At 38.8% G+C, this 10,364-nt stretch overlaps 1 protein-coding gene across 6 annotated transcripts in view; it reads right to left on the reverse strand.

Annotated features, from left to right (window-relative positions):
- TNN (tenascin N) overlaps window positions 1-10,364 on the reverse strand; it is a 73,278-nt gene that overhangs the window by 62,802 nt on the left and 112 nt on the right. Inside the window, exon 1 of one of the 6 annotated variants that reach the window (XM_070746696.1) lies at window positions 10,289-10,359. The exons of 3 other annotated variants lie outside the window; for them this stretch is intronic. The gene's annotated coding sequence lies outside the window, so the exon portion shown is untranslated. Of the gene's footprint in view, window positions 1-2,369; window positions 2,443-10,288; window positions 10,360-10,364 lie in introns of those variants that run through there. 2 more of the 6 variants (XM_070746698.1, XM_070746701.1) reach the window with 2 other exon arrangements.

The following is a 10,364-nucleotide window of genomic DNA, read 5'->3' on the forward strand; positions in this document are numbered from 1 at the left end:
AATAGCGACTCCAGCAGAATTGAAAAATCAGTTCTGAAGACACATAACTTAGCTATTGGGGTTCTCCTGGCTCTTGAATCTAAACCATAAAACTAGGGCAACCTTTAAACATACCATTTCTTCCTCAAGAAATCGGTTCCTTAAGCTAAATAATTCTAACATGGCACAGATCCCTGTTAAAATATCCAAGTTTCTTGCTTCATTAACTATTTCTTGAAATGGAGTTTATGCTCTAATGATACATAAGGTGATCTTGCACATCTTGGTTGTAGTCATTCACTGTTGAGTGAATCCTGAGACAAATGGTTGTTCCTAATGAAGGTATTGTCCCACTGGCCTGTGGTTAAATCATCCCAAATAACTGTTCCTTGTAAGGAGGGCCAAGACAGCCTCCTCATGAGCAAACTCAGACCTCCCGAGTTTCCCTCTCCATGCTCCCAGATCATATGGGGGAGGCAGCTAGTCCTTGTCAGAGGGGAATGTATTGTCTCTCATCACCACTTCTTGTCTTCAGTAGATACTGCCCTGCATTTATGAAGGCAGGCAATTCCCTGACTGGTTGACTATCTCATCCAAGGGAAGTATTGTCCTCAGCCCTGGACTCCCCACATATGCCAGGGCAGACATGTTATTCCCCTTGAATGGTCCCAGTTCCAACCTCTCCTCTTCCTCCTCTGAACTGGATCCGATTGGGGCCACAGCAGGATCTTTTTAAGTACTCTCCCCAATCTGCATGGCACCTCTTGTGTCTACCTTTTAGTCATCCCCACAATCCACGCAACACTTTTTGTGCACCATAGGTCGGGAAGGGTGCACAGGAGTTCACAAGAGACACTGTGAGGGACACAAAGGGGGCTCCAGTCAAAAATGGTGCATGTGGGTCAAAGGGGTGTGTAAGACATGATGATCAGGTCAGGCAGGGTGTGTGGTGGGGGACAGTAGAGGGTAGTGAGGGCAAGCCTTTTTTGGTCCATGTGCCAAAAGGGGGGGTCGCATGGGAGGGTCATGCACACATGTCCATACCAATAATTTCATATGGCCCCATGCATGAACATGTGACTCCCCCTGCTCCCGGCATGTGACAGCACGCCTGGTTTTTTGCTCTCCCCAGACTTCAGAGCCTTTCTAGGAGCCTGGGGAGTGCGAAAACAGCCTCCCACACCCAGAGGCCCTGCAGAGATCAGAAATTCCCCATTCCCCAACTTTTGGAAGTTGGCAAATGTGCCATTTCCAGCCTCTAGAGGACTTTGGGGGAGGGGCATTTACACCCTCCCCGGGCTCCTAGAAAGGCTCAGGAGAGAGCAAAAACAAGCCTTCCCCACCCCCTCCAGAGGCAGGAAACAGCATATTTCCTGACACCCAGTGAACATAGAATATCTGAAAATCAGCTGACCGGCACACCAGACCTGACTTTGCGTGTCCACCGATATGGCTCCGCATGTGTGCCATACATTTGCCATCACTGGCATAGGAGTTACAGCAGTTTGTGGGAGGTGCCATGTTGTTCAGTAATAAGAACATAAGAAGAGCAAAGCTGAATCAGGCCAAAGCCCATCGAGTCCAGTGGCCCACCAATTGTCCATGGGGATCTTGAGCAGAAAGAGAAGGCAAGACCCTCCCTTTCCCTTGACCCCCAACAAGTGGTACTCAAGGGAATCCTGCCTGCCTCAACCAACAGAGGCAGCAGTTGGACATCCATTTCAATAACCATCTATATGCTTGGCATCCATGAATCTGTCTAATCCTGCCTTGAAGCTATCCAGGCTGACAGCTGTCATGACCTCTTCTGGAAGTGAATTCCATAAACCAACGACCCTGTGGGTGAAGAAATATTTCTTTTTATTTGTCCTCGCTTTCTTGCCTATGAGCTTTAGGGAGTGCCACCTTGTTGTAGTGTTGTGTGATAGAGAAAAAAGATTTTTTCTCTATCCACCTTTTCTATCCCATGCATGATTTTATACACTTCAATCAAGTCACCCCTTAAACGCCGTCTTTCAAGGCTGAAGAGACCAAGGCATTGTAACCTGGTATTATAAGGGAAGTGCTCCATTTAAAGAAGCACCTTTTCCAAATATAATTCTTTCAAGAGTCATGGCTCCTGGATTTTGGACACATTTTCAAAGTTAACCCATTTAAGGTATCTTGGGTTCAAAAATTGATACACTATTTTCCCAGTTAAAAACATGACAAGAGTTTCTGTAATATATAGATAATAAATTCCAGTACCTCATTGACTTTAAATTTGATGCACCTATACAGTCAACTAAGAAATGTATTAAGCTTATTGTAAATTCCTGTTGGGCCCAAATAAATGTTGCTTGATACAAAATCATCTGTAAAATGATCTCATTAGTTCATATGCTGTTCACCTGTGTGTTCTCTTCTGGCCCAAATTAGATGAACCATGTTGTTGACAATTGCAATAGTGGCGGAAATTGTGATGTTAGTAGCATCATCATCATCATCATGGATTCCTATGGATCAGGGGTAAATTGAGTCCCATGGGTGGCATAGAAGTTGAATCAAATAATAAATTGCTCTTACCTGCTGCGCGCACAGCATTAAAAGTGCAGGAAGCAAAAATGTGCTGAAATCTCATGAGGGGATGTGTGCAAGAGATTTCAGCGATTTTTTCCTTCCGTGAAATCCCCTCATGAGATTTTACTTCTGTGCATGCGCAGGAAGTAAAAAATACCAAAAATTAAAAAGTACATCCAACCTGCAGTCCACAAGATTTTTTGTTGAACACTTTAACTATATTATGTATTTTATATATGCGACTCAAGAAAATTACTCCTCACTCAGGACAAAAGTTTGAACCACGTTATACACTTACCTGCCTTATAAAACTAATATGGTATAAGCCAGAATTGTAACTCTTGCCGTATTCTGCCTACGTGGGGTTTATGTACTGAGTTTGTGGTGGCTCACCAGTTGTCTAGGACTAGGTACCGATTTATGCTGTGTTCTACATTCAGCCTTCCAGAATGGCCAATGAGATAACAACTTTCCTTAATTTTTTTTTTCTTTTGCATTGGTAAACATGGCTTTTAGGGACCCCTTGGTGCCATTTTCCTATAACTGTTTAAGTTTGTTTTCCCCCTCCCTTAATTTGATGTATTTGCTGTACCTTTTTATAATTGGCACTGCTCTGTAAATAAATCATTACCCATTTTATTATTTTGGAGAAAAACCATGAATGTTTTTAAAACGATGCTCAATTACGATCACGAAGGACTGAGAACTATAAAATACAGTGGTACCTCTACTTAAAAACTTTTCTACATAAGAACCGGGTCTTCAAGATTTTTTGCCTCTTCTTAAGAACCATTTTCTACTTAGGAACCCAAGCCCGGAAAAATTTCCCAGGAAATTTGAGAGCGGCATGAAGGCCCGGCCAGTTTCCTGCCATTCCCCCTGGGTTTCTCTCTCTGGTGCAGTGTATGGGAAGCAGCCTCACCCCGGGTGTATGGGTGTACGCGTGCTTCTCCATGCCACCTCAGAGTCCCTCTTTTTTTTTTTAAGCCTTAAAGTTTTGGATTTTTTTAATTCACCTCAACTCACCTTATTCCTTCAGCAGCAACTGTCCTCCTCCTCCTCCCACCCAAATTCCTAGCTTTTCTTCTTTACTAATGGCTTTGCACACATTATTTGCTTTTACATTGATTCCTATGGGAAAAATTGCTTCTACTCACAAAGTTTTCTACTTAAGAACCTGGTCACAGAACGAATTAATTTCTTAAGTAGAGGTACCACTGCATTTGTCAACTGAGTTGTGGGCATACAGATAGGCATTGAGAAAAAAGAGGGAGGCTAATGGAGAAAGCAAATGTGCTGTAATTATAGAACTGGAGGAGACACTGATGTCAAGGAGGGGAATGACCACATTTGTGCTTTATTGTGAACATTCCATAGTATCATATGTTCCACTTGGAAGTCCATCCCACACGATTTTTTTATGAAAACTCCCATCCCGACCACCAGATCTCTGTGGTGTTTAGAAACCCTTACTTGAGGCTTTTGCAATTCCCACTAGCAACTGAATTCAATATTGAAGGCATTTATTTGCACTGACATCAGCACTGGGATGAAATCCCTGTACATCGTAACCTATCATAAGTATTTTTTTCTCTCATTTCATGAAGATGCGTCAAAGAATTTCCTAGATTTATGTATGTAAAGGATAAATAATAATAGTTTATTCTGGAATTCAATGTGTCTACTAAGACGGATACAGGTTTCACATATTTTCCAAGTTAAATCAGGTTTACTCAAGTCTGGAGATGAATTTAGAACTGACTTTAAAATCCCAGTTTGTAATCTTATTTTTTTAATTTGTAAACTCCTTTCTCATTGATTTAGCTATTTTTTTTTCAAATTAAAATTCACTTTATTTAAAGAATTTATATATTTTTAATAAGCCTGTGTCTCAAAGTCAAGGCTACTAACTCAAATTAAAAGGGGGGGGAAAATAAAGGTTTTGATCCTTACTGGAACAAATACTGGATCCTTTGATCCTTTACCATTTGGAAGAGGATGTATAACAAGACTTGAAGCAATTTTTCAAAACTCGTCTTTTTCAAAAATAGTCTTCTTCAACCTGTCCCACTGGACAGGGCAATTAATAGAGGTCCTAGGAATCAATTTTAGGTGAAGCTCAGAGATAATAGGCCGTGGCTAAACGTTTAATACTGAAATAAACATTTCACAGAAGGAATTCTGCATTACAGATGGAAATAAGGAGGATTTTCTGGAAGAACCCATGATGAAAACCAGGACAAACATTGGCTCAGAGTTTAGGAATTTATTTGCTCTCCATCTTGTAGTCAATGTCTTTGGGTAGAGTCCAGAGTCTTTACCTGCCTTGTCTTCATGTCATTGTCTTGTGAGCTTTCCCCTTTATCACACTTTACTTTTTTGCCATGGATTTTTCCATGGAGGAATGTCACACTTCACCAACTAATATGCCACAGCTGCAATCAGGCGACTTACCATATTTTTTGGAGCATAAAATGCACCAGAGTATAAGGTGCACCTTAGTTTTTGGGGAGGAAAATAGGGAAAAGAATCTGCTTACCAGATATTCATCTGGCTAGCTCCTTTAGTCTGGTCAGCTTCAGCACATTATTTTATCCCCTGGTTAAGGGCTTTAAAAAAATCTTTATTCTGAGAGAGTAACAATGAAAGAGCTTGCAAGCCAGTAAGAGCTGGGAACATCATTAGCACCTGGAAAGAAACATTGGGAGCAAAGAGAATGGAAAAAAAACTCCTACAAAGACAGGGTTTGGAAAACATTCTTTGCAGAAAGTAACAATGAAAGAACTTGCAAGCCGGGAAGAGCTGGGAACATACTTAGCACCTGGTTAGGGCTAGAAAGAAACATTTGTAGCAAGTTAGATCAATGGGGGGGGGGAGAGAAACCCTGCAAAGACTTAGGACTTGGAAAACATTCTTGAAAGAGACCAAGAGACCATTGTTAGCACCTGGTTAGGGCTGGAAAGAAATTTATTTGGAGCAAGTTAGAGCAATGAAAAAAACCCTGCAAGGGACTTAGGGCTTGGAAAACATTTGCAGAGAGAAACAATGAAAGAGCCTGCAAGGTAAGAGCTGGGAAGATCTTTAGCAACTAGTTAGAGCTGGGGGTGGGGCGTGGGGAGCTACATTCAGAGAATAAGACCCACCCAAATTATCAGGCTCTTTTAGGGAGGAAAATTATTCACTTTAGGATGGTATATTTCCTTTAGCTCAGCTCTCCTCCCTCATTTGGATAGAAAGAAGATGTCACATGATTCTGTCCTGGAAATAGTATTCTTTGCATTTTTATTAATGATTTAAGTAGAGATGGAAGAAACACTTATCAAATTTGCCACTATAGATGAAATTTGGAGAAATAGTAACAACATGCAGAATGGTTTCAGGGGATGAGGGAAATGGGTGGATATTTCATGAAAATGAAAACTTGTACATTTGGGGGGAGGAGGGGGAAATCAAACACCCAGATATTGAATGGCAACTATCTAGCTTAGCAATATTATGTGTGAAAAGATTCTAGAATATAAATGGATCACTAATTGAATCTCAGCAACGTGACATACCTGCAAAAGAGAGAAACGCAATTTTAAGATACATCAACACAAGCATTGTTTCTAAATGATGAGAAAGGTAGAAGCTGTACATCTATCTGTTTCATATTCTTTGATCTAAATTCCTGAACCAAATTAATTGGGCCTGATGACATAAGTCTTATGATTTTGTGATTTAATGATTCTATTTTTGGCAGTGGTGGAATTGAAATGATTGCATTAATCCTCAAAAAATTCCATCTTGCATATGAATACACACTACCTTCAGCTATGTGAAGTCTAGAAGTCAGAAAACTGAGATTGTTAAGGACATATAAGGACAAGGCACTAACAGCACTATTTTTCAGTCACTAGCACCCCCTAAAGTACATTTTGATATTAGTGCCACAAGACTTGACTAATTTGAGTTGAGTCCTGTAATCATCTGTATTCCTTGGAAAGAAGCAAATGTTCTATTGATCTATTGCAAAATATAATTAGCTGAAAAGGGAAGGAAGTAAAGTTTCATATATATATAGAAGGAAGGCAGCTCAGGTCTCGCTGTGTTCGCCCTAGAACAAGGACAGAAGCACCAGCCTGAAGATGACGAGTGGGACCTCGTCGAAACGTCGCCAGAAATTTCGGTGAAATCACATTCTCCATCATCAGGCTGAAGTTTCAAGCTTCGTGCTGTTGTAAATATGGAATTCCATATTTACAACAGCACGAAGCTTGAAACTTTAGCCTGATGATGGTGAATGTGATTTCACCGAAACGTCGCATAGACACTCAAAATATTACACGGGGCAAAACCCGAACTCAGAACAATCTACATACATATACCCGTGAAAATCTACGAGATATATATATATATACATATATTTGTTTTCGTAAATTTTCACGGGTATATGTATGTAGATTGTTCTGAGTTCGGGTTTTGCCCTGTGTAATATTTTGCATGTCTATGCGACGTTTCGGTGAAATCACATTCACCATCATCAGGCTGAAGTTCCAAGCTTCGTGCTGTTGTAAAATGATTTCACCGAAACGTCGCATAGACATGCAAAATATTACACAGGGCAAAACCCGAACTCAGAACAATCTACATATATATATATATATATATATATATATATATATATATATATATATATATATATATATATATTGTTCTGAGTTCGGGTTTTGCCCTGTGTAATGTTTTGCATGTCTATGCGACGTTTCGGTAAAATCACATTTACCATCATCAGGCTGGAGTTCCAATCTCTGTGTTTTTGCAAATGAATATTAGCAACTGACATTCCTTCTTAGCATGTAGTGTGGGGGTGGAGATTTGCTTTGAATGTAGCAAATAGATTGGGTGACTATGCTTCCGTGATCTGATTGGTTGGTGTAATCATGGTTATAGAAGGAATGGTATGAAGATTATGAAGTGTTTTGTTTAAGTCTGATTTCCAAATATAAAATTCTAAAATCATAATAATTAAAGGATTGACATATTGATTATAATGAAGTTTTTATTTTGTTTAAGGCTGGTTTCCAAATCTCTGGCAGACGTGAGGTATCATCCCGTTTATTTAAACAAAAAGATCTTTTTTCAATTTCAATAGCTTCTAGAGAGATTCTTTTATATAAATTCTCTGTTTTGTGGAGTAATTTAGTTTTTTCAAAGTCAATTTCGTGCCCTGTTCTTTTAATGTGCTGGACAAGGGAGGAGGTCTTCTCCTGTTTCTTGACTGCATTCATATGTTCTGCCATGCGCTGGCTCACTCTTCGGTTAGTTTGTCCAATGTATGTGGCTGCACATGTTTTGCAAGGGATTTCATAGATACCTTGGTATTCTAATTGGATTTTATCTTTGGGGCTCCTTAGGATATTAGATATTTTTTGGTTAGTGCAAAATGAGGTTTTGATGTTATGTTTTTGTAGAATTTTACTAATTTTATCCGTGGTGCCTTTGATGTAAGGAAGGATGGTGGTGCCATTGTCCTGTTCTTGCTCTTGTTTTTTGGGGGGTGTCTCTTTATTGATTAGGTTTGTTATTGTTTTCTCTTTGAATCCATTAGAAATTAGTACATCTAATGGATTCAAAGAGAAAACAATAACAAACCTAATCAATAAAGAGACACCCCCCAAAAAACAAGAGCAAGAACAGGACAATGGCACCACCATCCTTCCTTACATCAAAGGCACCACGGATAAAATTAGTAAAATTCTACAAAAACATAACATCAAAACCTCATTTTGCACTAACCAAAAAATATCTAATATCCTAAGGAGCCCCAAAGATAAAATCCAATTAGAATACCAAGGTATCTATGAAATCCCTTGCAAAACATGTGCAGCCACATACATTGGACAAACTAACCGAAGAGTGAGCCAGCGCATGGCAGAACATATGAATGCAGTCAAGAAACAGGAGAAGACCTCCTCCCTTGTCCAGCACATTAAAAGAACAGGGCACGAAATTGACTTTGAAAAAACTAAATTACTCCACAAAACAGAGAATTTATATAAAAGAATCTCTCTAGAAGCTATTGAAATTGAAAAAAGATCTTTTTGTTTAAATAAACGGGATGATACCTCACGTCTGCCAGAGATTTGGAAACCAGCCTTAAACAAAATAAAAACTTCATTATAATCAATATGTCAATCCTTTAATTATTATGATTTTAGAATTTTATATTTGGAAATCAGACTTAAACAAAACACTTCATAATCTTCATACCATTCCTTCTATAACCATGATTACACCAACCAATCAGATCACGGAAGCATAGTCACCCAATCTATTTGCTACATTCAAAGCAAATCTCCACCCCCACACTACATGCTAAGAAGGAATGTCAGTTGCTAATATTCATTTGCAAAAACACAGAGATTGGAACTCCAGCCTGATGATGGTAAATGTGATTTTACCGAAACGTCGCATAGACATGCAAAACATTACACAGGGCAAAACCCGAACTCAGAACAATCTACATACATATACCCGTGAAAATTTACGAAAACAAATATATATATATATATATATATTCATTATTAGCAAAAATGTTACACATACAGACATATACACACACACACGTAAATTATAGTTTATTGAGTATAAAATTTTTATCTGCCTTGCAAATGGCCCCTGCGTGAGGCCAAGAGGAAAAAGGAAAGCAAAGTAGCTTCCTCCCATATTTGGGAATACCAGGGTTATTTTGACAGAAAATCAACGACATAGCTCTTCCTTGGTCAAAGGCTGATTTGGAGACAAGCTCATGATCTCTCACAGTCTCTGCAGAAATCAAGAGACTGGTTTTCATTTCTCAACCTCCTCCTGAACTGATCCTAAGGATGTCACTTCACTCTCTACTTTCCAAAGGAATTGCAGCCAATACAACAAAGAATTTTATTGACATGTAAAAGCCACTCAATTATTATCATATCCATTTTTGTGGAACATAATCCATTTGATCAGAATCCTGAAATTTAATCTGAGAAATACACCCAACAAGTGACAAGTGGTGGGAAGAAAATGGAAAAGAGAATAGTGAAAAATAATCTTCAGATAACAAAAAAGCAATTAAATGTGAAATAGATTCTTACACCGAATAGGTAGCTATGTTAAGAACTGTAAAGTTTCAGCCTTAGTTTTATCTATGGGAAACAGTATCCTGAAAAACTCAAATAAAAACAAGAAACGCTAATCCAGAATTCCATTATATGACTCTAATTTGCTTAATAAATCTAGCTGCTTGGGTTCATATAACATATTTGGCATGAAAAAATACCCTGTGTGGTTCTTGAAAAGCAGCCACACACGTTTAGTTTACCAGAGTTGTTGAGTTTTGTGAATGTAGCTGCACTGAGATTTGTTGTAGATTGGTCTCTTCCTTCCTTCCTTCCTTCCTCTCTCCTTCCCCCCCTCTATTTATTTATTCGATTTTTATGCCGTCTTACAACCAAAAATATAACATCCAATACTAAAAACCTATACAACAGTTTAAAAACAATTAAAAGAAAATAATCCTGTAATATCTGAAGAATCTTAAAACCCAAAGTATTTGGGAACGCAAACCGAGCTCAATTTAACCTTAAGGATGTAACTTAATCCTATCAATGTGTTGTGCAAGTTGTGTGTAGTGTGTGTTTGTGTTTCTACACATATACACACGGATATATTACTATAAACGCACGGAAAGAGAGGGAGAGATTCTATGGCAATAGTAAAAGCTCACCTTTAAAAAAGCCCTCAATTCACAACATCCATATTTTGTTAAATTTTGCCGCCCATTCCCACAAACCTCCCTTGCT

Source organism: Erythrolamprus reginae, chromosome 3 (assembly GCF_031021105.1).
Source record: "Erythrolamprus reginae isolate rEryReg1 chromosome 3, rEryReg1.hap1, whole genome shotgun sequence".
Classification (NCBI taxonomy): Eukaryota; Metazoa; Chordata; class Lepidosauria; order Squamata; family Dipsadidae; genus Erythrolamprus; species Erythrolamprus reginae.